The following is a 26005-nucleotide window of genomic DNA, read 5'->3' on the forward strand; positions in this document are numbered from 1 at the left end:
TCACACCATAACATGATATGAGCATCCTTCTTCTCACTTTCTTCCTCCTTTCCATGTTTCCAGGTTCTATTTATATATTGTCTTTCCCCTTTAGAATATAAACAAATAAAATTTCAGGACTTGTCCAAGGTCACACAAGTAGGTATTTCTCTGAGTTAGAATTCAAACTGGGCATCTAAGTGATGAGGTGGATAGACACTTATTAGTTGTGTGACCCTGGGTAAGCCACTTAATCCTTTTGTCTCAGTTTCTTCATCTATAAAAATGAGCTGGAGAAGGAATGATAAATTACTTAAATATTTTTGCTCAAAAAAACCCAAAACAGAATGGATCACAAAGGCCATGACTGAAGTGTCTCAACATCCAAAGTAACAACAATAATAGCAAAAATATGCAAACTGAAGTCTTTTTTTTGACTCCAGGTTCAATGTTCTGTGCACTATATACTAAGCCACCTCTTTAGAGCTAATCTATTAAAAATGTCAATCATCTCTTTGGAATCTCTTCACCTTTTTTATTCTTTTCTGTTCCTAATATCATAATCTAATCCATAGCTCATTACAACCCTGTGGAAATAGGTAGGACAAGATATAGATTATTTCTACTTTATAGATGAGAAATATGAAGAGGCCCCCCAGAACAGCCAAGTGACTTGTCAAAAGTCATAAGAGAAGATATACTTGGATTTGCAACCTAGACCTTATCACCTTCATTTATGGAATCTTTTTTTTTCTAGTTTTTGCAAGGCAATGGGGTTAAGTGACTTGCCCACAGTCACACAGCTAGGTAATCATTATGTGTCTGAGTGCAGATTTGAACTCAGGTCCTCCTGACTCTATCCACTCCACCACCTAGCTGCCCCCTAGAATCTTTTCAGTAGGTCAACTCAACTTCTTTTTTTTTCCCTATCCTCTTTTAAAGACTAGGAAAATTAACTGTTGATTGAGATAATATTTGTAAAGGGTTTGGCACCTAGTAGTTTTTGTACAAATACTTATTCCCATCCTCTTCCTTTTCGTCCTTTTATTTTTCCTTTGTTCCTATCCTATTATATGGCTTTCCCTATTTGTCTATGGAAGGTACTCAATCCCATCAACTCTCCCCTAGCCAGCTGTATCTGAATTTCCTGTCCCAATAATGATCTCACTGAAGTCCTCCTCCTTCTTCTCCCTCTTCCTCTCATTATTGAATGATGAAAGGCATTCTTGCCACTCCCTGTGCCGATCAATTATGAATGCTCTTCTGAGGGTGCAACTCTCTTCCAATTAGGGCCTGGGAGGGTTGATGGCACAAGCAAATTAAAATGTAATTCATTGGGATTGACATTTAAGCTGTTAGGGTAAATGGCAGGGTTGGGAAGAACTGTACAAGACAGCTTCCAGCACAGCGAGGAGGCTCCTCTCAAAGCAGCCATAAGGTTTAAATAAATAATGAAAGCTTAGAATTGGAATCCATTATAAGTCTAGGGTCTTTTAGTAAATGATGGCAAAGGCATTCCTTTTATATAGTTTTCATAGAGAGACAGCAACCCTTCTCTACCCTCCCCCCAATATATACATATATATTATATATATATATATACATGCACATGTGAATATATACATACATACATATATATATACATATACATACATACATACACACATACACACAAATACACATAGAGAAATGCATCCTAAAGACAGGGAAGATCTACTATAGTTCAAAGTTCTCCTGAAAAGTTTGTCACCAGACTGCTAACTGCAAGAGACAGGGAAAGGAAGGAAGAGTTAGACTTAAAGGGACAGTGTCTTAATCCTCATATGTCCCTGATGGAAGTCAGAACTTCTAGAGATTGGTGAGTTCCCATTGGATATTGCTATGAGGTGGGGTTCTAGTGATTAGGAACATGATTGCAAAATATCAGAGTTGGCCTCTGAGGTCTCTTAGTTCACGTATTAACAGAAATTTACAACGTCCCTGACAAAGGATCATCTATCTTTTGCTTGTGTCCCACTTCCTTTAGAGTAGGAATAATAAAGATTGCTGGGATTCTGGGTGATGTCGCCAGGATAGGAAAAAAAGAATAATGCTATATTCCTTCCTCTCTTTGGAATTTCAGAAGATGATATCCCAATTTGATTTAGATGGTCTCAGTTTTCGATAAACTGAATTGGTGGGCAAATATCCCAGGAAATTCTTTTTGAAGAGTTGTAGACCTTTAGAACCAATTTGAAATTTGATTGATTTATCAATGAGTATCCCCATTTTAAGATAATAAAAACTTGTTTTGTTGAGTTATTATATCTAAGGCAAATGGATAGTTTGGGAGGACTCTAGTAATAATAATGCTGTTACTGCTGACAACCACTCATATTTATATTTTTGAGGTTTAAGAAGTGGTTTTCAAAATTTGATTGCAAATCAAATTCCATAGAGTAATTCAATCAACTGATCATCCCACAAATATATATTAATCTCTTACTATGTAAATGTTAGAGATATTAGGGAAAAGTACAAATCACCCCTACCATATTCTGATCAAGGAGACTTCATAAACAATTTTTGATTTTTGTCCAATTGTTTTTCAGTTATTGTATGACTTTCCATGTCCTTGTTTGGGGTATTCCATACAAGTCATATACAGAGTAGATGGAAAATAACCTTAGAAAGGGAAGTGCTGGCAGCTGGAAACAGGGTGACCTGGAAGATCTTTTTGCCGAAGGTGACATCTGAACTCAATCTTGGAGCCAGCTATTACAAGAAGCAGGAAGAGAAGAGAGAACATTTCAGGGATGGGGACAGCCAAGGCAAAGGCATAAAAATAGGGTAGTGAATATGATATATAAGGAACAACAAAAAGGCCAGTATGACTGGACCATAGTGAGCGTGAAGGGCTGTAATATGTACTGAAAGCATGGAAAACTAGTTGAGAGTCAAATTGGGAAGGGATTTATTTTTAAATAATTTTTAAAATTTTATTTATTTAAGGCAATGGGATTAAGTGACTAGCCCAAGGTCACACAAGCTGGACAATTATTAAGTGTCTGAGGCTGGATTTGAACTCAGGACTTCCTGATTCCAGGACCAGTGCTCTATCCACTGCTGCCTCCTATATTTAAGTAAGTTAAAACTTATTAAACAAAGGGTTTCATATTTGGTCCTAGAGATAATGTCTAGCTCCTGGAGTTTTTTGAATAGGAGTTGGTAACAAGGTAGATCCTCTCTGTCTATAGGATGCATTTCTGTATGTGCTTTAGGAAAATGACTTTGACAGCTGGATGAAGGATAGATTGGACTGGGAAGATTTGTGAGGGTGAAACCAAATAGGAAGGTAATACAATAGTTAAGATGAGAAGGGATGAAGGCCTGTACTAAGAGGTTGGCTGTATAAATGGAGAAAAGAGGTCAGAAAATGTAAGACATGTTGTAGAGACAAAAAAATGACAAAACTTGTAATGATTGGAAATAGGACAAGAGGAAGTGGGTGAGAATGAGTGAATTAAGGAAGACATTGTACATTTGAACCTATTTGATGAAAAAAGGGATATTTGAAGAAAGGGTAGGTTTAGGGAAAAAGATGATTTCTATTTTGAGCATGATAAGTTTAAGATGTCTTTGGAATATCCAGTTTGAAATATGCAGCTGGCAATTGGTGATATAATGTTAGAGCTCAGGAGACAAGACTACAATTGGATATATAGATGTGAATAAAGATGAAGATTGAACCTTTGAAAATTGATGGAAATACCAAGTGGGAGTATGGAGAGAAGCAAGGATCTTGTGCAGAACCTTACAGTTGGACATTACTAGTATGAATATACAACAAAGGAAACTGAGGAGCTAACAAGTAGGAGAACAGTATAAAACTGTGTCATGAAAACCCAGAGGGAAAGTATCCAAGAAAAGAGGTAGTCAAGTCTTCTAATTACAGGTACCTAGATGTTTTCCAAGGACTTGAAGCCTTAGGAAAGCCTTCTCAGTCAAATCCTGTGCAGTGAGCTAAGGAACCTAAGGAAACCTTTTCAGCCTGGATTTCATGGTACCTATTAATTCTATGGGTATTAAGAGAATAGTTGAGATGACGACTATCCAGGTCTTTACATTGTCCTGGTCTCAGGACCATCCAGTAGGTGGAATGGCTATGTAGAAATATAAAGTTAGACAATAATACAATTAGCTAGATCTTGGAAAGATTGAATACTTGAAGACAAAGAGGAGTCATTAATGGCTTAAAGTCAATTTGGAAAGTCTCCAATGGGGTACCCCCAAAATTTATGTTTAACTCCATGTTATTAAATATTTTGATCAATGGTTTAGTCAAAAGCAGTGAAAGAATGCCTATTAAATTTACATATAATAAAAAACTGGGTTAGAAAACACATTGGTGATGGATTCAAGATTATAAAATATCTTGGCAGTTTAAAATAGTGGGATGAATAAAATAAAAATTAATGGAGATATAATTTACTAATACCTATAGGGCTCTGAGTTCACATGTACCAGCTATGGTCTTGAAGGCTGACCCAAAAATCTATTTCTTTTTGTCTCATATTGACTTTATCCAGAATCTACTCAGGGAATATTACATAATATAGCTTTTGTGTTTGTTTCCAAAAAGTTGGTAAGAAAATTACCTATATCCCATAGTTACTCAAGGTAACAAATACATTTATTGAGTATCAGGTAGACCATCCAGTCCTACACAAAATGTAGATTGAATGAATAAATGAAAATGATTTATTAAATATTTATAGGTACCAAGCAATGACCCAAACTCTTAGAGAAAAAACCCACAAAATCAAATGCTTTAACATATTTTAGAAGGAAGAGACTTTTTTATTCTCTCTCTTTCTCTCTCTCTCTCTCTCTCTCTGAAACACAAGATGTGCAAATTTAGAACCATTGCCACTACAAATATTCATATGGACTTATGTACTGAACTTGTAGTAAAGTCTTCTGAGGTCATATTGGTCTGATCCGCTACTGTTGTACACACTATATATACATTGACCCCAACAAAGTGATGTTATTTAGATCCTCTTTGAGAATGAAGGACAACTAGTGACCAGTGACCAATGTATGTGTATTTTTACACACAGATATTAATGTATATATATATATATATATTTACATATATACATATGTATCTCTCTCTATATGTGTGTATATATATATATATATCTATATATATATATATATGAATTATAATCTTGAAGGAGTGTTTTAATTTAAATTGATGCAGGGACAACAAGAAGAGTCTGTTGACATGCAACCCCAAAAGAGTGAAAGGGCTCATTTCACAATAAGCAAAACATGTAAAGGGGCCCACAATAGTCTATAAACAATATAAATAGCACTTATTCATCACATTGACTCGAAACCTGATAGATTTAGTTCTATCCTATAGTTTTGACTCTTTTTGACATCCACAATTCAGAGTTGCCATGGGATAAGTCTTCTTACAAGTGAACCCCTCTTCCTACATGGAGGTTTCCTATTTCCCCAGATTCTGTGCTTGAATTTCCCCAAAAAGGAAAAACACTTGGGTCTACAGATAGGCAAATCCATTTCCAGTATACCCACTCACCAAGTACCTCACTGAAATAGTAGAATGCAAAATCCAGCACTTTTGATCATATATATTATGATTTTTGGTCCTTTTTCACTGCTTTCTCAGCATCAGTAATCATGTTTCTCTCAATAAAACAAATGTTTCTAACTTTAAAAGTAATTCTGCCCTGGATATTCCTTTTATTTGACTATAAAGCTGGATCCCTGAACTCTCAAATTTGGGGCCATCTACATACATATATATATAGAATTGATTAGGACACCTTTTGTTAACTGACTTTTCCTAGCCTTGTTATTGTAATCATAAAAAATAAGGGGAAAGTAACAGACACATCAAGGTTAAGATCCTAAATGAAAAGCAAGAATTTCATTAATGAAGTAGGAAGATGTTCTTAACAGAATTAATTAATTAATTTGGAGGAATAAACAGTAGGCAGCCTGTGTCAGACCAGTTTCAATATTATAGCCTAAGTCCTGAGTCCTAAAATCTTGGTTAATGCAGTGTCCTCCTTCCCTAAACTACTTGATATGTTTCCAGCTCAGCCCCCTCAGGGCTCACTGAGGGGAGAAATTATTATGGAGAGGGGGTCTATTCTCACCAGTGGAAGCAAAAAGTACCAACCAACTGCTATCAGTGGTAGATAGGCTTCTTGTTGTTTGTCCTTTATTCTCAAAGAGGACCAAGACATCGGGAGGTGATGCCATGACATGCAAATTAATTGGATTTAAGTGAGGGCTGTGCAAAGTAACCAGCCTCACTTTTTCCTCTGGGGCCATCTGGGTCTAGGGCCCAGATATGGATCAAGACAACTTGAAATGACCCTGGATGTGGTGGGCAACATTGGCCTTTTTAAGTTAAAATCTTTAATAGGTCTCAGTTTGACTGAAGCAATACCCATTCAATGATTAATCTAGGTCAAAAAGAAATAAAGTAAAGAATGGCCTCTTTTACTTAATCAAAAAGAAATCAAACTGGGAGGGGAAGACCCTCAGGGTTCCTGGCCAAAACTGAAATAGTTGCTATTTATATTCACTCTGAGCCTGTCAGAGCCCAAAGTAGGACCAAGTGGGGTTGATCTGTGTCCTATAGTTGGCTAATAATTGGGAGCCAGAGTGATTTATAGTTGGGTTTCAGAGATCAGACTTCATATTTCTTTGGCTAGATAGCCACAGGAATTCTGAGAGTATCAGCACATCCTTGCAATCCGGTCCTTACAGCCATCACTTGGTGAGGCAACGTCTGTGAAGAAGGTGCCAGACATCCCTATTAACTGCCATCCAAATGTCAGACATAGGGCAGGCAACTTGCCTAGTTAATGCAGGAAGGCATCCTGAAGGAGAGACAGGACACAGCATGTGCTGGGCAAATCCAACTACTACTACCTTGATCACTATGTGATGTTTGTCCTTCATTGTCAGAGAAGATCATGATGTCAGGGAGGTGATGCTATGACAAGTATGTGATTGGATTTGAGTGAGGGGGTGCTGAGCTAAGTCACCAGCCTCACTTTCTCCTCTGGAGCCTCCTGGATCCAGTGGCCAGATATGAATCAGGGTGACTGTAGACGGCCCTGGATGTGAGGCTTAGTCAAAGTTAAGTGATTTGTCCAAGGTCACACAACTAGTACATGACAAGTGTCTGAGGTCAAATTTGAACTCAGGTCCTCCTGACTACAGGACTGGTGCTCTATCCACTGTGCCATCTAACTTCCCCATCACCATGTACTCTGATGGAGACAGCCTAGAATTCTGAATATAAGAGCCTTTGGAATAGCAATGCTCCCAGTCCTGTGTCTTCGCTCATCATTCTGGGAAGCAAACTCTGTGGCATTCCCAGCTGCAGGTACTAAAGACTAATTCTAAAGATTCAGAAATGGAAGTTCTTGCCACCAAAGTCTTTGGTATCATCAAATGGTTCAACATCAGTAGCTGATGTGGTTTTATCAGTGGAGATGGTGTTAAAGAAGAGACATTAAGACCAGTTTTGTTGTTGTACACTATGGGCCATGGGACTTTTTCTTTTCATTTGTGTTTTCTCCATTTGAACATGTGTTCCTTATGAGCAGGGACCATCTCATATTTCTATTTGTATCCCCAGTGCTTAGCACAAAGTAAACACTCCATTTTGTTATTTTATCCTTTCAGTTAAGATACAACTGACTATTGCTTAGTCAAGGAAGCCATGCTTTTGGTGGCCTTTAAATAGCAGGACACTCACTAGGGAGACACAGGCAAAAACCTTAAAGAGTGTGACTCCTGGCAACAGAGAAGAGAGAACTGTGGATTCAAGTGAGCACTGCCTCTGGCAATAGGAAGTTGAATCAAGGAGAGTAGCCTAGGACCTACGTTGAATCATCTGTCCAGTAGAGATGCTGTGCCCAAGGTAGGGTGGTGGCACAAGGTCCAAGAGAAGAAGAAAGAATAGTGGGTTCCTGCAGAACTAGGAGCATGACTTATACTTTGACCATATATTCTCAATATGGGGATGTCTTTATCAGTATTTAATGCACACACACATACACATATGCCCAATTTTCCTCCTGTTTACTGTATTGTGGGAGGATGTGATGCCAATTTACAGAATGGGACCTTTTCTCACTCTCCTATCAGTTAAATGTCTTTACTTTGAAATAGTTTCTACTGAACAGCTTTTAGAGAGAAGCTTACTGGCTGGAAACTGGTAAGTTGTCCCTAGAAACTGCAAGGCAACAAGTGGTACAGTAGATAGCGTGCCAGGCCTGGAATCAAGAAGATTTGAGTTTAACTTTAACCTCAAATACTTGATAGCTATGTGACCTTCAGCCAGGTACCTTGGTTTACCTTAGTTTTCTTAAGTGTAAAATGGGGATAATAATAACCTTTCATGGTTGTTGTGAGGAGCAAAATGAGATAATATTTGTAAGTGACACATAAGAAGTGTAATATAAGATGCTAACTTTTATTATTAAATTGTACAACTGATATAGAGATTCACTTTTTCCTGGGTGGAAGGCTTATTTCTGTGATAGCACAATTTAGGAAATCTTCCTGTCCTCCAATTAGGAGGCTAAGGTTTTGGAATGTCATTGTCTAGGAATTCCAATTTTGAGATACATAGGTAAGCATTTTTGTTTTGCCATATGCTCTGCTAATTGGTTGGAGGGCTAGTCATCCTGACTTAGATCTTACCACTGGACTCTGATGATTCTGGAGGAGAGAGGGAAGCTGATGACTTTTCCCAGCTCTGCCTCACTTAAATCCAAATCACTCTCAAGTCAAGATATCACCCTCCTGATTTGATTGAGACTGAAGGATGAAAAACATCATGCTAGTCAGTGAGAGTTCTCAGGGTGAAGGAGGGGATAGATCTAGGCTTAGATCCTCTCCAGAAGAAAACTAGAAGAGAAAAGTGTCCAAACCTCCCCATTATTTTGCATGGGCTAGAATAATGGATGATTTCTGCAATTAGTGTTCTACCTACCAGAAATCATCTTGGAAGCATTCCATCACTGACACTTAAACAGCTACCTTTAATCGTCTGAATAAGGTACTATTGGGTACATTTATTCTTAGCTGAGAAATTCTATGGAAAGTCAATGCCATGTAAGCTCATAAGGTGGGAGAAATTTTTCTGATCAATCTTTTTCCTATAGTCATAAATATAGTATCTAAAACTTGAGTGTAAAATACAAACTTAAGCTCAAAGTATAAGCTGGGAAAGGCATGACTATATAGCAGTTTGATAAAAGGTATAAGGTTTTAGTGGACTGCAGATTCAGTTTGATGCTCTGGCAACCAGGCAAGCTAGTGATATCTTTGCTTGCATCAAGGGAGACAGATTATCCAGGAACAAAAAAAAATCATCCCACTGTGTGCTGTCTTGATCAGTCCTCAGCAGGAGTACTGTGTTTAGTTTTAGGCATCACATTTTAGAAAGGACACTGATAAGCTAGAGAGGGGCCAAAAGAAGACAGCTGTGATGATGAAGGACTTTGAGGTCATGCCAAAGAAGAAAGGTAAAAGGAACTGGGAATATTTATCCTACAGAAAAGATTTAAGGGTACATGCTGACTTTCTTTCATTATTTTTTAAGTCCGTCTGATGGAAGATTTATGTTTATTTTGCCTGACCCCAAAGGGATCCATCTGTGGAAATTACAAGGGGGCTCAATTCAAGGGAAGAGAAAGAACTTTGCAAAAGTGGAAAGAGTTATCTTGGCAGGCTGTTTCTGAGCAAAGGCTGAATGGTCACTTGACAGGTATGTTGAAGAAGGAGTTTATTTTTAAGTTTAAGTTAAATGAGGTGAACACTGAAGTCCTCAAATCTGAGGTTCTGTGTGTATATGATTATGTGAAACAGGGTCATTTAAAAATGCATAGACCTATGAGAAAATGTTCTCTGGGGTAGTTCCAACCTATTTTTAGGTGATATAAAAGGATTTTACACCAATGTTAACTTTCTCTACTCTTGCTGCTCAATCATTTTTCAGTTGTAGCTGACACTTTTTGGCCCCAATTGGGATTTTCTTGACAAAGATACTAGAATGGTTTGCCATTTACTTCTCCAGATCATTTTATAGAAGAGGAAACTGAGGTAATCAGCATTAAGACTTGTCCAGACTCACATAATAAGTGAGTGTTTGAGCTCATGAAAATGAGTTTGACTGACTCCAGGTCTAACACTTTATCCACTGCTCCACTTCCCTCTCTGCCTTCTCTTTTTCTTCTTCCCTCTTATCATTTTCTTCTTTCCCCATCCCATTTTCCCCCCTCTTCTACCTCCTTTGTTCCTACTTTACTCCCTTTCTTTCTCTCCTTTCTTAGCCTCCTCATCTTTTTTCTCTTCTTCCTCTTTTCTTTTTTCCATGTCTGCCTTTCCTTTTTTCCTCCATTAACTCATCTCCTTTTTCATATCCTAGGTGCCTGTCCTTGTGCTGACGTTTTCCTAGAATGCCTCATACCAAATCCACTGCCACCCCTGCGATACTAAATTAGAAATACAGAGAGAGTTGACACAGCAGTTACTCTTAGGCAAGAAAAGATATTGTAAATGTACCATATCCTTTAAAATAGATATGTCGCCAGGCATTTATTTTTAGTCATAGGAGCAATTGGCTTTCTCTCTCACTGCCATCTGCCAAGTGGAGTTGCTGAGTATCTTGTGCTGATGAGGAGAAAAGATGCATTTGGGCTGGCTCTGGGGCCCCTGACATGAGAGTGTCTAGAATGACATTTGAATCCCTTATGAACCAGTAAGGGTCTTTCCAATTAGAATTTTTTGACCTAAATCTATCAGATTGAAGTCAGGTGTCATTGTTCTTTGAGTCAGAGGGATAGTTCTAACCATTTAGAACTGGGGTTTTGTAGTACCCCAATACTGAATCACCCCTCAAAAGGCAACATATTTTTGAAACCTTTCCTGGTCTTTCTCCCTTTCTCCCTTTCCATGAGTACCTTGTATCTGGTTTTTTTTTTTTTTTTTTTTTTTTTTTTTTTAGTTTTTGCAAGGCAAATAGGGTTAAGTGGCTTGCCCAAGGCCACACAGCTAAGTAATTATTAAGTGTCTGAGACCAAATTTGAACCCAGGTACTCCTGACTCCAAGGTCGGTGCTTTATCCACTACGCTGCCTAGCCACCCTTGAAACGTGAGTGACTTTGACCACATGTTCCCCACGTGAGTGGCTTATTATTAGTGTAGTCTACATTTGTGGTCATATTTGCTGACATTAGTTGTATTTATCAGAGTGTATCCCAGGTTGGTGGAAGATTTTTTTTTCAAGGCAATGGGTTAATTGACTTACTCAAGGTCACACAGCTAAGTAATTATTAAGAGTCTAAGGTTAGGGGAGTTTAGGTGGTGCAGTGGATAAAGCACCAGCCCTGGAGTCAGGAGTACCTGAGTTCAAATCTAGACTCAGATACTTAATAATTAGCTAGCTGTGTGACCTTGGTCAAGTCACTTAATCCCATTGGCTTAAATAAATTAAAAAAAAATTTTTAAAGGGTCTAAGATTGGATTTGATCCTAACTCAAGGACCAGCACTCTATCCACTGCATCCCCTAGCTGCCTTACAGGAAGAATTTTCTTTGGATAATGTCCTGATTATGCTAGGTTAGGGTATGTAGATGGCATAGTGTTCAGATTGCCAGACCTAAAGGCTGGAAACTCACCTTCCTGAGTTCAAATCTGAACTCAAATATTTATTAGCTATGTGACCCTAGACAAGTCACTTAATCCTGTTGACCTCAATTTCTTCATCTGAAAAGTGAGCTAGAGAAGGAAATGACAAACACTGCAATATTTTTGCCAAGAAAATCCCAAATGAGGTCATGAAGAAATGGATACAACTGAAAATAACTGAACAACCAAAAAAAGTCTTCTGACTTACTCATAAAGGGAAGCACACTGGTGACAATTCATGAGCCCATTTTGTAAGTTATTTGCAAAATATCTTTGAATGTGGGGTGGTATATGTCCTTGGGAATTCCAATTACATCTGTGAGTAGGGGTAAAAATACAAGAGTAGATGTTTTCCCCATACATGCACTTGCTGTTTCTCCTGTTAAATTGTAAGCTCTCTGAGGGCAAAGACTTTTGCTTTTGTCTTTAAATCCCTAGCATCTGGAACAGTGCCTGAATCATAGCAGGTCCCTAATAGATGCTTCCTTTTTTTTTTAAAACTGACTGAAAGAAGGAGGTTGGACTAGATGGTCTGTGTCTCTTGATTGTATAGAATTGAATGCCAGGATGGATAATATTAAGAGATGGGGCCTGGGGGGGGCAGGTGGAGATGGGGCAATGAGGAAGTGGGACCTTAATGCCTGATTTCAAATGGGTACTAAAATTATTGCACATTGAAATCTTTGGGTGATGTAGACCTTTGCTCGACTCACCAAGCTTGGGATCAATAACGCTCTATCTGCCTGTCTCTTGGTCTCTTTATTTCTCTGTCTTTCTCTTATCTTTCTCTCTGTTTCTCCTTTAGTTCTTCCTTTTTCTGTCTCTATGTTTCTCTCTTTTGTCTCTTCCATTTGTTTGCCTGCTTCTCTGACTCAACCCCCACCCTGATTCTTTCCATCTCTCTGCCTCTCTGTCTCTGTCTCTTTCTCTCTTTCTCTTCCCCTTTAGTAAGAGAATAGAAATGACCAGGAGTTATTTAGAAAACACAGAGCTGTATTTAAAGCATAAATTAAAATCATGAAAGAGAAGACTTGACCTTAAAGCTTGATATACTTCAATGCAAGTCTATGATGGTGTATTTTCTATGAAATATGATCAATACTATATTGGGTAATGTGGAGTTTATCCAAGAAAGGATAGACATTCTTCTTTTCTTCAGGAACATGCCTCTGAGGAGACAAGACTAGTATACATGAAATGGAACAATGCTACAAAGTCTATAATGTAATGCTAGTTTGAGTACTGTGTATTATAAATATTGTAGGAGACCAGCCTAGGATTGAATAGTAGTACAACCAGTTGTTTGGATATTCTCAGTCTGATTTCTTTTAGATTGATTTGCTTTTGTATGGGAAAGAGCTCTAAATTTAACTGGGAACCATGGAAGTTGTTATCTAATCAGATAGTGTTCTTTCTCTAGTCTAGAAAGAGATGGAGACTTGAGTTTGAGCCATAGGGTGACTCCAGTCATACTGGGGAGATTGGATAAGGCAATCTGCCTCAGGAGAGAGCTAGAGCAGAGAGGAGAGAGAGGGGAACACCTTTGCAATAGCATCAATAACACTATGGTGATCAGTCCCCTGCAGGCTCTTTGCAGTGTTAGCTGTGGGGTTGGGAATAGGCATGGCAGGGCTCCAGAGTACCATCCCTGCTCAATAGAATAGAGAAATTGACAGAAGTTGCCAATGGCAACCACCCCTTTAAGAACTAAGAAAAAGGTCCAAAAAGTTTTATTTCCCCTAGTTCTCCTTCCCTGCACCAAAAAAGCATTTCTAATAATTTTTCTTTTCTTTTTTTAAAAATAGATTCTATTGGAATATGATATTCCAGAAGGCAAAACAGCTTGGATTACAACCAAGAATCAACTACCCATCAAAACTGAATATATTCTTTCAGGAGAAAAGATGAACTTTCAATGAAATAGGGGAATTTTCAATATTTTCTGCTGAAACAATCGGAGCTGAACAGAAAATTTGATCTTTAAATATGAGACTCAAGGTAAACAGGAAAGGCAGATTATAAGAGACTTAATGATGTTGAACTACTTATATTCCTGTATGAGAAGATGATACTCATAATCCATATGAACTTTCTCACTTATTAAGATAGTTAAAAGGAACATATATAGACAAGGCACAGGTGGGAGTTGAAGCTGAAGGGATAGTATTTTAAAAAATGGAGTTAATGGGTGAGAGAGGAATGTATTGGGAGAAAGGGAAAGGGAGAGGTAGAAAGGGTTAAGTTATTTCATATAAAAGAAGCAAGGAAAAACTTTTGCAGTGGAGTGCAAGAGGGAGGAGGTAAGGGGGAATGAGCCTTACTTCATTGGAATTGGCTCAAAGAAGTAATAACATGCACACTCAATTGAATTTAGAAATCTATCTTACCCTAGAGGAAAGGGATGGGAGAAAGGGGGAAGGGGGGGAAGAGGGGGGAGGGAGGGTAAAGGATATAAGGAGGGAAGATTATGGGGGGGCTACTCAGATAAAAAATAGAATAAACAGGAGGGCGAAATAGGATAGAGGGAAATACAATTAGCACTAGGACTGTGGGGAAAAGATAATGAATCAAGTTTCTCTGATAAGGATCTCATTTCTCAAATATAAAGAACTGAGTTAAATATTTAAAAAATAGGAGCCATTTCCCAATTGATAAATGATCAAAGATATGAATAGTTTTCAAATGACATTACCAATGATATCTATGTAGAAATTTTTTTAAATGTTCTAATTCCCTATTGATAAAAAAATGCTGTTTGGAATGTTTCTGAGGTTACTTTATAACTTGGACAAATTTGGAGGGAATGTAGGGAAAATGAAACAACAATGCAATATTGGGGGAGTCATGAACTGATTCAGCCATTCTGTAGAGCAGTTTGTAACTATGCTCAAGGGTCTGTAAAATGATGCCTAACCTTTTGAAGCAGGGTACAGGGAAATAACTATGTTGGACTTGAAGGTCATGCCCTTTGGTACAGGAAAGACTAACGTGTAGAATACCACCCTTGCACAATGAGTACTTAGGAGTCTTAGACACTCCCTGTATCATACATATTAGAGAATACCTGGAGTCAGGTGCTCAAGCACTACTCTTGTCCAATCCACTATGGAAATACATTTAAGCAAGCTCCTCTTGAGTAGAGCTCTCTTTTCTCTCTTTTTCCTTCTTTGCATTTTCCTTGTCAGAATGGCCACTTTCTCTCTCTCAACTAGAACCACATGCTCTCAGCCTATGCCACTGGAGCTCCATGTGACAAGATTTATGTTGATCTAAGTTTTTCTCCTCTTCTCTTCTTGTGCTCCCTGCCATTCCCGTCTCTCTTTTTACCTCTGAATTCTTTCCTGGCTTGTAACTAAATTCTTTCTTTGGTCTATATTGCTTCTGTGAAATCCTTGTACTTTCAAGCAAGTGATGAATTTTACAGATCTGAGGGGTTTTTTTTTACAACCCCCAGACTAGTTGTGAGTCTTTCTCTTCCAAGAACCCCAATCTCTGTGGTGGCATCACCAATTTCTCCGTAATCACTTTGACTTAGCAATGTCACTTCTAGTTCTATATTCCAGAAGAGATGAAAAAAATAGAAAGGTAAAGGACCTATGTGTAAAAAAAGGATATTTATAACAGCTGTTTTTTTTTTTTTTTTTTTTTTGGTGATAGGGAGTTGGAGACTGAGGAGATGCCCTTTAGTTGGGGAATGGCTGAACAAATTGTGATATGAGATTAAGATGAAATTCTGTTCAGTTAGAAGAAATGATGAACAGGATGCTCTCAGTAAAAAACTTATATGAACAGATGCAATGGGAAATGTGCTATGTGCAAAGTAACAGCAATGTTGTAGGATGATAAGCTGTGAATGACTTACCTTTTTTCAACAATACTGTAATGCAAGAGAACTCTGAAAGACTTATGATAAAGAGCACTATCCATCCCAAAGGCAGAGCTGATGATGTCTAAATACAGATTGAAGCGTACTTTTTCTTTTTTTTACTACTTCATTTTTCTTGAGGGTTTTTTTTTGGGGGGGTTATGTTGACTTTTACAACATGACCACTGTGGTAATGTTTTTTATGACTATACATTTTTAAAATTTTAAAATTATTTTTAAGGCAATGGGGTTGTGACTTGCCCAAGGTCACACAGCTAGACAATTATTAATTGTCTGAGGTCCAATATGAACTCAGGTACTCCTGACTCCAGAATAAGTGCTCTATCCACTGCACCACTTAGCTGCCCCCCTAATGACTATATATTTTTAACCTATGTCAAATAATTTGCTTTTTTAAATGAGAGGGACTGAGGTGGGAGGAAGAGAATTTGGAACTCAAGGTTTTAAAAGTGAATGTTAAAACTTGTTTTGCATATATCCAGGGAAAATAAAATAAAATAAAAATAGATTTTAATGAATTTTTTTGTTTGTTTTTATATATCACTTAGCTTTCCTCTCCTAGAGAGGCATGCTTTATAACAAAGAGTTTTAAAAAGAAAATGAAAAAGTTCAGCAAAACCAATCAACACATCAGTAAAATCTGAGTTTTATGTTATGTTTTATACAGGTGGACATTTTCCCCTCTGTCTCTGCATAGGAATAAGGGGGAATATCATTATGAAGCATTTTTTTAGTGCCAAGATTGTTCTTCACAATTTTGCAATGTTCAGTTTCAATTGTATTGGGATTAATTTTTTAATTTGCACTATTATAATTATGCATATTTTTGCTTACTTCACTCTGTATCAGTTCAAGTCTTTTCAGACTTTTTGTCACTTCTTAAAATTACGGTGATAATGCCATTGAAACCCTCAGGTGGCTCACTGGGCCTGGAACCGGGAAGTTCTGAGTTCAAATGTGACCTCAAACATTTTTTATCTGGGTGACCTTGTTGATCTCAGTTTCCTCTTTTGTAAAATGAATTGGAGAAGAAAATGCCAAACTGCTTTAGTATCTTTGCTAAGAAAACCCAAAGAGGGCTACAAAGAGTCAAATACAACTGAAGAAGCTTAACAACAATATTCCATTAAATTCATGACCACACAAAGAATTGAAAATTGAGAGGATGCCCATCAATTGGGGAATGGTTGAACTGGTTGTCACATATGGATATAATAGAATATTATTGCTCTATAAGAAATGACAAGCATTTTCAGAAAAACCTGGAAAGAGTTACATGAACTGATGGTGACTGAATTGAGCAAAACCAAGAGATACACCTTAGCAGCAACTTTGTATAGAGATCAACTATGATAGACTTAGCTCTTCTCAGCCATATACTTTCAAAGACAATTCTAAAAAATCTGTGATGGAAAATGCCATCCACATCCAGAAAAAGAACTATAGAATCTGAATGCAGATCAAAACATAGTATTTTCTTTTTTTAATTGTTTTTTGCTTTTTCCTTCTTGTGGTTTTTCTACTTTTTTTTCTGATTCTTCTTTCACAGCATGTCTAATATGGAGATATGTATAAAATGATTGTACATGAATAACCTATATCAAATTACTTGCTGTCCTAGGGTGAGGGGAGAAAACATTACAAAAAATGAATGTTGAAAATTAACTTTACTGTCAACTGAGTTTTTACTGAGCCATTTCTAACCTGACTGTAGGAAAACAGGCTAGAGACAGCGTGCCTGTAAATCAGATAGAGGAGTCTTGTCTGACTCTTTGTGATCCTGGGGACTATACCATGACCATGCTGTCCAAGGGGTTTTCTTGGCAAAAATACTTGAGAGGTTTGCCATTTCCTTATCCAAGGTTAAAGATATACTCCTCCCCAATACTATAGTTTTCTCCTTGACTGGGGTCTTCAGAGGTGTATGTTTAGAACAGTGATCAATACAGGACCCCATCTCTATTTTGTATACACATGAACTAGAATGATATTTATATTTTAAAATAGTTTCAGCAAATTTTATAAGTTGAAAAATTTTCAGCTTGGAAATCATTAAAAAAAAGTATTAGTCCAGAGGTGGCTTTTGGGCTATAATTTATTGAATCAAGATAGAAAGTATCTCATGGTGCAATGATTTTTAATAACTTTTATTATAAGCTCCTAAACTTGGGAGTGGGGAGATTGAGGAGGAGAAGTTGATGGAGGAGAAAGAGGAGGAAGAGAAGAATGAAGAAGAAAAAGAAGACAACAGAGATAAAAAGAGAGTGAGGGAATTGGAGAAGAGAGAGCCAGTGAAGAGAGACAGGTAGACAGATATGGAGGAAAGAAGGGGTTGAGGGGGTGGGGGGAGAGAGGGAGAGAGATTTTGTGAAAACAAAACCAATTTTCCCTTAAGGCTAAAGGCAAGATGAGGTAAACTTAGGGACAAAGGAAAGGTGATACCCCTGCTGCTGTCTCTTGGGAGAAAATCAGCACATTCTCTTTTTTCTTTTGGGAATAAATAAGGAGACATTTCCTAACTTTATTTTTGGACTGAATACTGGATTTGGCTTAGTGGAAGGAGAGTTGGACATGGAGTTTGAGTACCCAAATTCAGTCTCTAACCCTGTTAATTATCTGTGTGGCGTTGAGCAATGAGTGTTTTTGGGCTCCCTTTCCTCCTTTGTAGAATGAAGGGCTTAGGTTGAACTGGAGAACCTCTGTAAATCACTGACCTTGTACTTATTAAGCACCTACTCTGACTGAAGAACTGTGCTAGTGAAGAAGTGTAAAAAATGTTTTAGGGTGTGGTGTAATTTGGGCTGTAGTTTCCCGTTAAGAATGTGTGAACAAATACATGGAAGGACAAGCTCTGACCCAGAAGAATTTAGGAATAAAAGGATTTATTTATGTATTGTTGTGGTTAACAGAAGCTAAAGGAGAGAGAAAAGAAAGGCAGTAGGCTTACCCTGAGGGGATGAGCAAGCAGCAGCAGCCACAGCCACAGCCACAGCCACAGCCACAGCCACAGCCACAGCCACAGCCACAGCTGCCCTAACTAGCCTAAAGAGGGAGAACAGCACGAAGAAGAGAAATTAGGAACAACTGCAAAATGTTTGCAACTGGGCTGATAACAGTAGCCTCCATCAAAATTTAAGATGGGTTTATATAGGGGAACCTAGCATGATTTTCATGCTGGGAATGGTAAAGGAGGAATTAGGGAAGGGGGTTGAAATTAATTTCTATTTATTAAATTGGGTTCTGAGGTAGAGGGAATAACCCCAACCCCTTCTGAGATGTCAGTCCACTGAGGCATTGAAGTTATTCCCAGAAAGGGTTGAGGTTATTCCCACCAACTCAGAATTCTTATTATGTGGGATTAACCCTGAGGTGAGTTTAGGAAAGGAGCTGAAATATTAACATTTCAGAAGGGTTTGAGGTGATACCTATTTAGGTCTCAGTACCTCTAATAGTCCTTTTGGTTGGAATAGCCCTTTGGAGTAAGTTCTAGGTGGTTCATAATGGGGTTATTTATCTAGATAATATTTAGATGGAAATCAGATACCCACAAGATTTGTAAAATGAACACAGATGTAAATAATATCTAGCATATTTCTCTTAATATTTCCTCTACATCACTAGGTATTGAGGACATAGTGACAAAAATTAAAATTTCCCTCTTTCCACGAAACTTACATTCAAATGGGGTAGATGACATGTATAAAGAAGTATGATGAGCCCATATCAGACTTTGACAATTTTACCCTCCAAAAAGGAGAAAAAACAAAGACAAAGGTAAAACCTGCATTAAAAGAAACTCACTAGGAAACTAGTCAATATAACCAATCCATTTGCCCCAGAAAAAAGACTACATTCTTTTTCATTTGCCCTTTTGTATATAAACAACAAGAGTTTACAGTTAAATGGGGGTGGGAGCATGAACCCCCTTGCTATTTTGTGATTATTCAACAAATGAGTGGATTCTGCAGTAGAGGAATACAGTGGAAGAGGCTGGGTTCCATTTCAATGCCCATCCCATACTAATCAGCTAATCTTGTGAGGATAATAACTCCCTTCCCCACCAAAAAAAAAAAGGGGGGGGATCGAGATCTGCAATTTCAGCATTGTGAATTGACTTGACTACATATGTTTTCCAATTATGTGCCTCATTATGGTGGTACATGTTTGTGCCCACTTTCCCTATGGGTGCTATATTTGGGAAAGATCATTTCCCAGTTTTATGGATGGAATGTTAGGAAATTTTTGTTCTTGTTTTGCCTTTTGAATAAATGACTTTGTCTACAGACATTTGGATCATCTGGATGATTTATTAATGGGAAACACACTGGTGGAAGCTCAAATACTGGAGGAGTGGTAATAGTATTAGCTATTCACAACATTACTACTAGAACCCTAAGAATGAAGTACAATATTAATACTTGTGTAATCCCTGTGTAAAGGGGGTCCTTGACACTTCTGGGCCCCAAGAAGTTTCTCAGTTTGGCTAATGCCCTAACTCTGGAAACATCCTGACAGGGCTCAAACAGTTGACCCTGAGTGCCACGAGATATATCATAAATTTTATCTGAGACTCACCTAATGTTCTTGTTAACCTAATCCTTTGGCTGTTTCTGAAATATTCCTGCTGCCTCCTAAAACTGACCCCCCCCCCCCAGGTGTAGCTAGAGCTGTGAGATAGTAAATTCCACCTGACCTAAGTCTCTCTGGTATGTGACTGTCCTGACCCTGACCCTGACCCACAGGAAATCTTTTTAGATCCTGACCCCCTTCTGTCTTTTATTGGCCTCCTATCACATGTGTGAAGCAGTCTGACAAGGAAATATATCCAACTGCTATTTCTGCTTCTGTGCCCTGCTTGCTCATGATATCCCTGCCCCTCAAAACACTATAAAAACTTTGCTCATTGTATTCTCAGGGTTGTTAGGTTTGGGTTTACCCCTGACAACCCCTGGGTAAATGAACTCTACTCCCAAATTTTATAGCTTTGTCTCTAACTTGCTTCTTGAGGTACAACAAGAATAGCATAAATTACCCATTGAAGATATACTATGCTAGTAATAGTGAAGGATGGAGGAAAAGTAAATAATTAGAGATTAGGGTAGCGCCTAATTTTCTACATGAAGCCTTTCCTGATTCCTTCAGCTGCCAGTGCTTTTTCTAGCTCAGAAAGTTACCTTTTATTTATTTTGTATATAAAATATATTGACATAAATTTATTTGGGACTCAAAATAAGTAAAAGTTAAGTTTTTGAATTATTATTTGTCCTTCGTTTTTGAAGACTTCCTGGAGGTAATGCCATGACAAGCACATGAACTGAATTTGAATGGGGGGGTTCTGCTAACTCTCCAGAAGCAAGCAGGGTTGAGAACTGGGATTGTCAAATGAAGATTGAGAATGAAAAATGAATGAATTTACATAATTTCTGGGATTTAAAACTGCTCAGAATTTGTTATAGTAGACTTACAAAGGTTAAAAACTTTCCTCCTCCTAGAAAAGCAACAGGCACTTTGAGGACAGAAGTGAATAACAAAAGACTAGGAAGGTTTTTTTGAGAGACAGACAGACAGGGAGATCTGACTGGGCTAGAGAGAGTAGCCACCACCAGGGCTGTTAAGGTCAGGTTTTTATAGTCTTACTCATTCTCTGGGTCCTGAGGGTAAAGGGGAAATCCTTCCCCACCTTGTGACCTGAACCAGGTAAAAGTTTGGCAGCTGAGGGTTGAGAATGAGGATGCATAAATTTTACATTTAACAATGGAGCAACAGAAGTCAATTTACATTCTAAGAGCAGATAACATTTTTACATTTTTACAAAATTTAGCAGTATAAAGAATTACAAAATTTATTTCTAATTGCAAATTTCCTGTATTCATAATTCTCTGCATCAAAATGACTTGCCCAAGGTCACACAATTAGTGTCAAGTGTTTGAAGCTGAATTTGAACTCCTTTCCCCTGACTCCAAGGTCAGTGTTCTATCTACTGCTTCACCAGCTGCCACAGCCATATACCTGACCCCAGGCATCCTATATCCTGTTGGTCATTACTAAACATAACCCTTGTAGCATATGCAATGGATACTACCTTGCCTCAGATGTAAACCATTCCTCAAGTACTGCCTTTGCTCCTCCCACTACAGAAGGTAGACTAAGGGGATCCTCACCTCCTTGTTGCTTTCTTTTTATCCTGATTATGCCTTAGAATTTGTGGTGGCTTCTGATCCTGCCCTGTTAGCAACTATGATGACTTCTCTGTGGCCAGAGCTCTTGACGTTTCTTAACCCACTATAAACAGTTTGACTGCTTTCATTATTACTTATTTACTTATTATAACTTTTAATAAATCACTTTGGGGGTCAGAGAGATGCATGATTTCTTCACCCAAAACAAACTTGAGTCTGGATATCCAGCTTATCTCCAGATCTAGCAGCTTCCTGACTTCAGGGAAGGCACTACTGAATCATCTAGTTTGGTGAATTAGGAAAAGCTTCATGGAGAAGTTGGTGTTTGAGCATAATTTTGACTGGCTCAAAAGTTACTTAGAGGTGGAAGGGAGGAGGAAGTGCCTTCCAGGCATGGGGAGATAGTCCATGCAAAGTTGGAGTTTTCTGTAGAAGCATCAACAAGAAGGCTGGTTTGACTGGAAATTAGGATGTGTAGATTAGGCTTCCCAAGAAAACTGGAAAGGCAGGTAGGGGGGTGTGTGTGTGTGTGTGTGTGTGTGTGTGTGTGTAATTGTAATGTACTTTAATTGGCAAATAAAGAAATTGATATTTTGTCCTAGAGGAACTGGTAGAGGCTATTGAGTAAGACTATGACATGGTAAGAATTGTTTTAGGAAAATGATCTTGGCAAGTGTGTGGAAGATGGAATGGAATAGTGAGAGATTTGAGACAGGGAAACTATTGCAATGACAATAAAAAGGTGAAGTGTACCTGAGTTGGAATGATAGTTGTATGAATAGAGAGAAGGATGATGTATTAGTAATGAATAAAAGATATGGTAGAAGTAAAAATGACAAATTTTGGTAACTGGTTAGGTATATGAGATTATAAAAAGTGAAAGGACACAGAGTTTGCAAATCTAGGTCATTGGAAGTGTGGAAATTTCTTTGATTCTCAAATTGGGAAGGAGCTATCTGTGGACAGACAGCATTGACAGATGGATTAGCTTTTCCCAATTGTCAAAAGTTCATTGACTGATAATACTGTACCAAAATAAATGATATAAAAAGATGAAGATCTTTCATTGATCACCAGTTTTTCTGATCTTATTATTTCAGACTACTATACTTACCTGGGATAGTTAGAATGGTGTCTTTGCACAATGCCCCTTCACTTTAATCACTTATATGTGCAATTCATGATATCACTTTTCTGACATCATGGTCTTTTTTTGAGATCTAAGGATAACCATTAATTAACTAATTTGTAGATGGGTATGACTAGGGAAGAGCCAGATTGTCGCATAGGATATATCTGTTCCTGGTTTTATTGCCTATTGGGCAGATATTTTGGCAGCTCAGGTTGTCTTGGGTCAATGGTTTGCTATATTTGACAGCTCTGTGTATTGTAGAGAAGAGAAATGAAACCTTTTAGCCCAGAGCAACTTTGAAAAAATGAGGAGCTTAGGTATTATTTTCCCGAGGGACTGAACCTGCCATATATTACCATCTCCTCCATCAACTCAAGGATGGTGATAAGGAGAAGCAGATGTTCCTTGTCACAAGCTTGGCTTGGGATGTCCTAGTAGTACCAGTGAGTTCTTATGGGGGGGGCGGTGTTTGGGAACATTAAATCCCTGGCATCTTAGTATCAATGAGTTTGACATTCTTCTTCTGGGAAACTCTTCTGCTAATATGAGAGACTAGGTAGTTAATGCTAAGAGGAAAGAAAGACATCAAAAAGAAACTTCACATTATATAGAGCCAGACCTGGAACTAATTCTAACCCTTAAGGGATGTAGGTTCAAATCCTAATTCTAATACTGAGTACCTATGAGAGCTTTATCAAATTCTTAGCCTTTATGGCCCTCAGTTTTTTCATCTACAAAATGAAAGAGTTGGACTATGTGATCTCTCAACCTCTCAGTCCTATCTCTTTATGTATCAAATGAAGATGTTGGGACTAGATGACCTTTAAGGTCTACTCTAGCTCTAAATCTATGACCCTATGACTTCTCTTCCAAATCTACTTTTTATGATATTATTGGCACTTCACAGGCTTGTGATGAAGGTATATTGTAAGTGCAAATGCTTTGAAATATCTACAACCTTATTGATATAGGCGTTCCGTCCTCTCTCAGGTTGGGCAGCTCTTATCTATTCTTATATAAAGGAGATGTCCAACATACTAGAAAATTTCCTGGATGCCCAGGCAACAATGGTTTGTCAATCCAGTTATCTTTTGCTCTCACTATCCAACCAGTCTTCTTTTCTGATATTTTACACCACTTCTCACAATGATGCAAAATGTGAGTCACATAAAATGTGAGCTAAAACATTATGTAAATGTGATATATATTGGATAGAAAGCTGGCCTCAAAGCCAGGAAAACTTGGTTCAAGTCTTATTTGTCATACATATTGACTGTGAGACCCAGGAATCATCCCTTAAACCCTCAGTGCCCCTAGGCAATTCTCAAAAACTATAAACTGTTGGAAAGGGGCTAATCTACATTGACGGGGGTGTTTTCTTACCTGGAAGTTCCTTAAATCCACAACCCTCAAGATAAGAGACATCTTGGATGAGGAGAGAGTAATCATATTGATATTTGTAAATATTTGCTCTCCAGCCTAAGTGAAATTCTTGTCAATGAGAATTTTTTTTTTAGGTTTTTGCAAGGCAAATGGGGTTAAGTGGCTTGCCCAAGGCCACACAGCTAGGTAATTATTAAGTGTCTGAGACGGAATTTGAACCCAGGTACTCCTGACTCCAGGGCTGGTGCTTTATCCACTACGCCACCTAGCCGCCCCTGTCAATGAGAATTTTAAGCAAATATTATAAGCTTTGAGAGGATCATATTATAAAACCATGTCATCTATATGAAAACTCATTGGTTATTTAACTCAGTTTTAATTATTCTTTGTCCTTTTTGCATAAAATGCTACCAGAATTTTCTATCAGCTTTGGTAATCATAAGGATGCCATCCATGCATGGGTTTTGATAAGATCCTGGAGAATAAAACTCTATTTATAAAACTAGCTTTGTTATTTCAGTTTTAGACTAAGAAATTATGTTTAAAACCTACTGTGTGCAAATTTCTTCTAAGGGTGCTGGGGAATGCAAATCAGTCAATCAATATTCAGTAAATCATTTAGGAAGCATTTAGGAGGTGTTAATTATTCTGGGTACTGGGGTGAGAAAGACAAAAGTCAAACAGTTCCATCTTTTAAGGAGTTCACATTCTCTTGGAGGAGACATGTCCCATAGGGTGACTCTCCTGAAACTACATATGATTCTTCTTCCTCTTTCCTAGAAATGCATCCTAGACCACAGAAAATTTGGAGAGTGCTAAGCAAATAGCTTGACCAGCAGAAATGTACTCTTCTGCCTCAAAGCATCCATTTGAGTGCCCTTGAGGTTGAGACTAAGCCCATGATAGAAATTCAGAAACAATAATAACAAAATCTTTACCCTCAAGTTGTTTTTATTCCATAGATTCTCCTAGGAGAACATATAATTTTCACATATGAAGTGGCGAAAAAAAGATGGTCACTATAACAAAATTTGAAGTAAACTGAGGCTTTTCACAGGAACAGAAGAGGAAGCTATGCATTCCAATGTAGTACCTAGGTATTGTTAAAGAGATCAGAGTCATAGAGATGGATGCCTGTTGGTCTTAAGCAGCGGGCTTCCAGTTTTCTCCTTGATCCCTACCTTGGAGGGTTTTTGTCTGACCTTTGAATAGTCAGAGAAGCTGTTTGACTTATAAACCCAACTGTCTTTCACCCTTAGACTCATAAGAAGAGAAGTAGAAAAGTTGAGCAAGAGCTAGAAGAAACAGATGTGATAAAAGAGAACTGACATCATGATATTGCCAACACTGGACTCTGGACCTAAAGTGAATCATGTACAAGGAGAACTGGGACTGATCTTCTATTGTTGAAAACAATGTGAACTGAAGATGGAATCTGATGATTTTTCAATTCTCCCCTCCTCTTGATGATGTCACTGAAAATCAATGAAGTACTTTATAGCCTGGTAAGGACTTGGTAAATCCCCCACCCCCACCCCCAGGAACAAGACAAATACCTATCAACAAAATAAATCCCTGTCCTAACTTAAAAGGAATGTCTCTGAACTACTGCCCTGCATCTGCATGTCCTATCTTATCTCAACTCTTTCTGTATTGACTTGCATTAATATTGACTTTCATTCCATTGTTTAAAGCTATTAAAAACTACTTTTA

The 26005-nt window shown here is 37.9% G+C and overlaps 1 long non-coding RNA gene across 1 annotated transcript; it reads left to right on the forward strand.

The window, feature by feature from the left end:
* Window positions 1-2975: 2975 nt before the first annotated feature.
* LOC141516974 (uncharacterized) lies at window positions 2976-26005 on the forward strand. The gene is made up of 4 exons (XR_012476793.1): window positions 2976-3101; window positions 9670-9790; window positions 13518-13710; window positions 25552-26005. It is a non-coding gene; the product is annotated as an uncharacterized LOC141516974 (long non-coding RNA).

Source organism: Macrotis lagotis, chromosome 1 (assembly GCF_037893015.1).
Source record: "Macrotis lagotis isolate mMagLag1 chromosome 1, bilby.v1.9.chrom.fasta, whole genome shotgun sequence".
In the NCBI taxonomy this organism is placed as follows: Eukaryota; Metazoa; Chordata; class Mammalia; order Peramelemorphia; family Peramelidae; genus Macrotis; species Macrotis lagotis.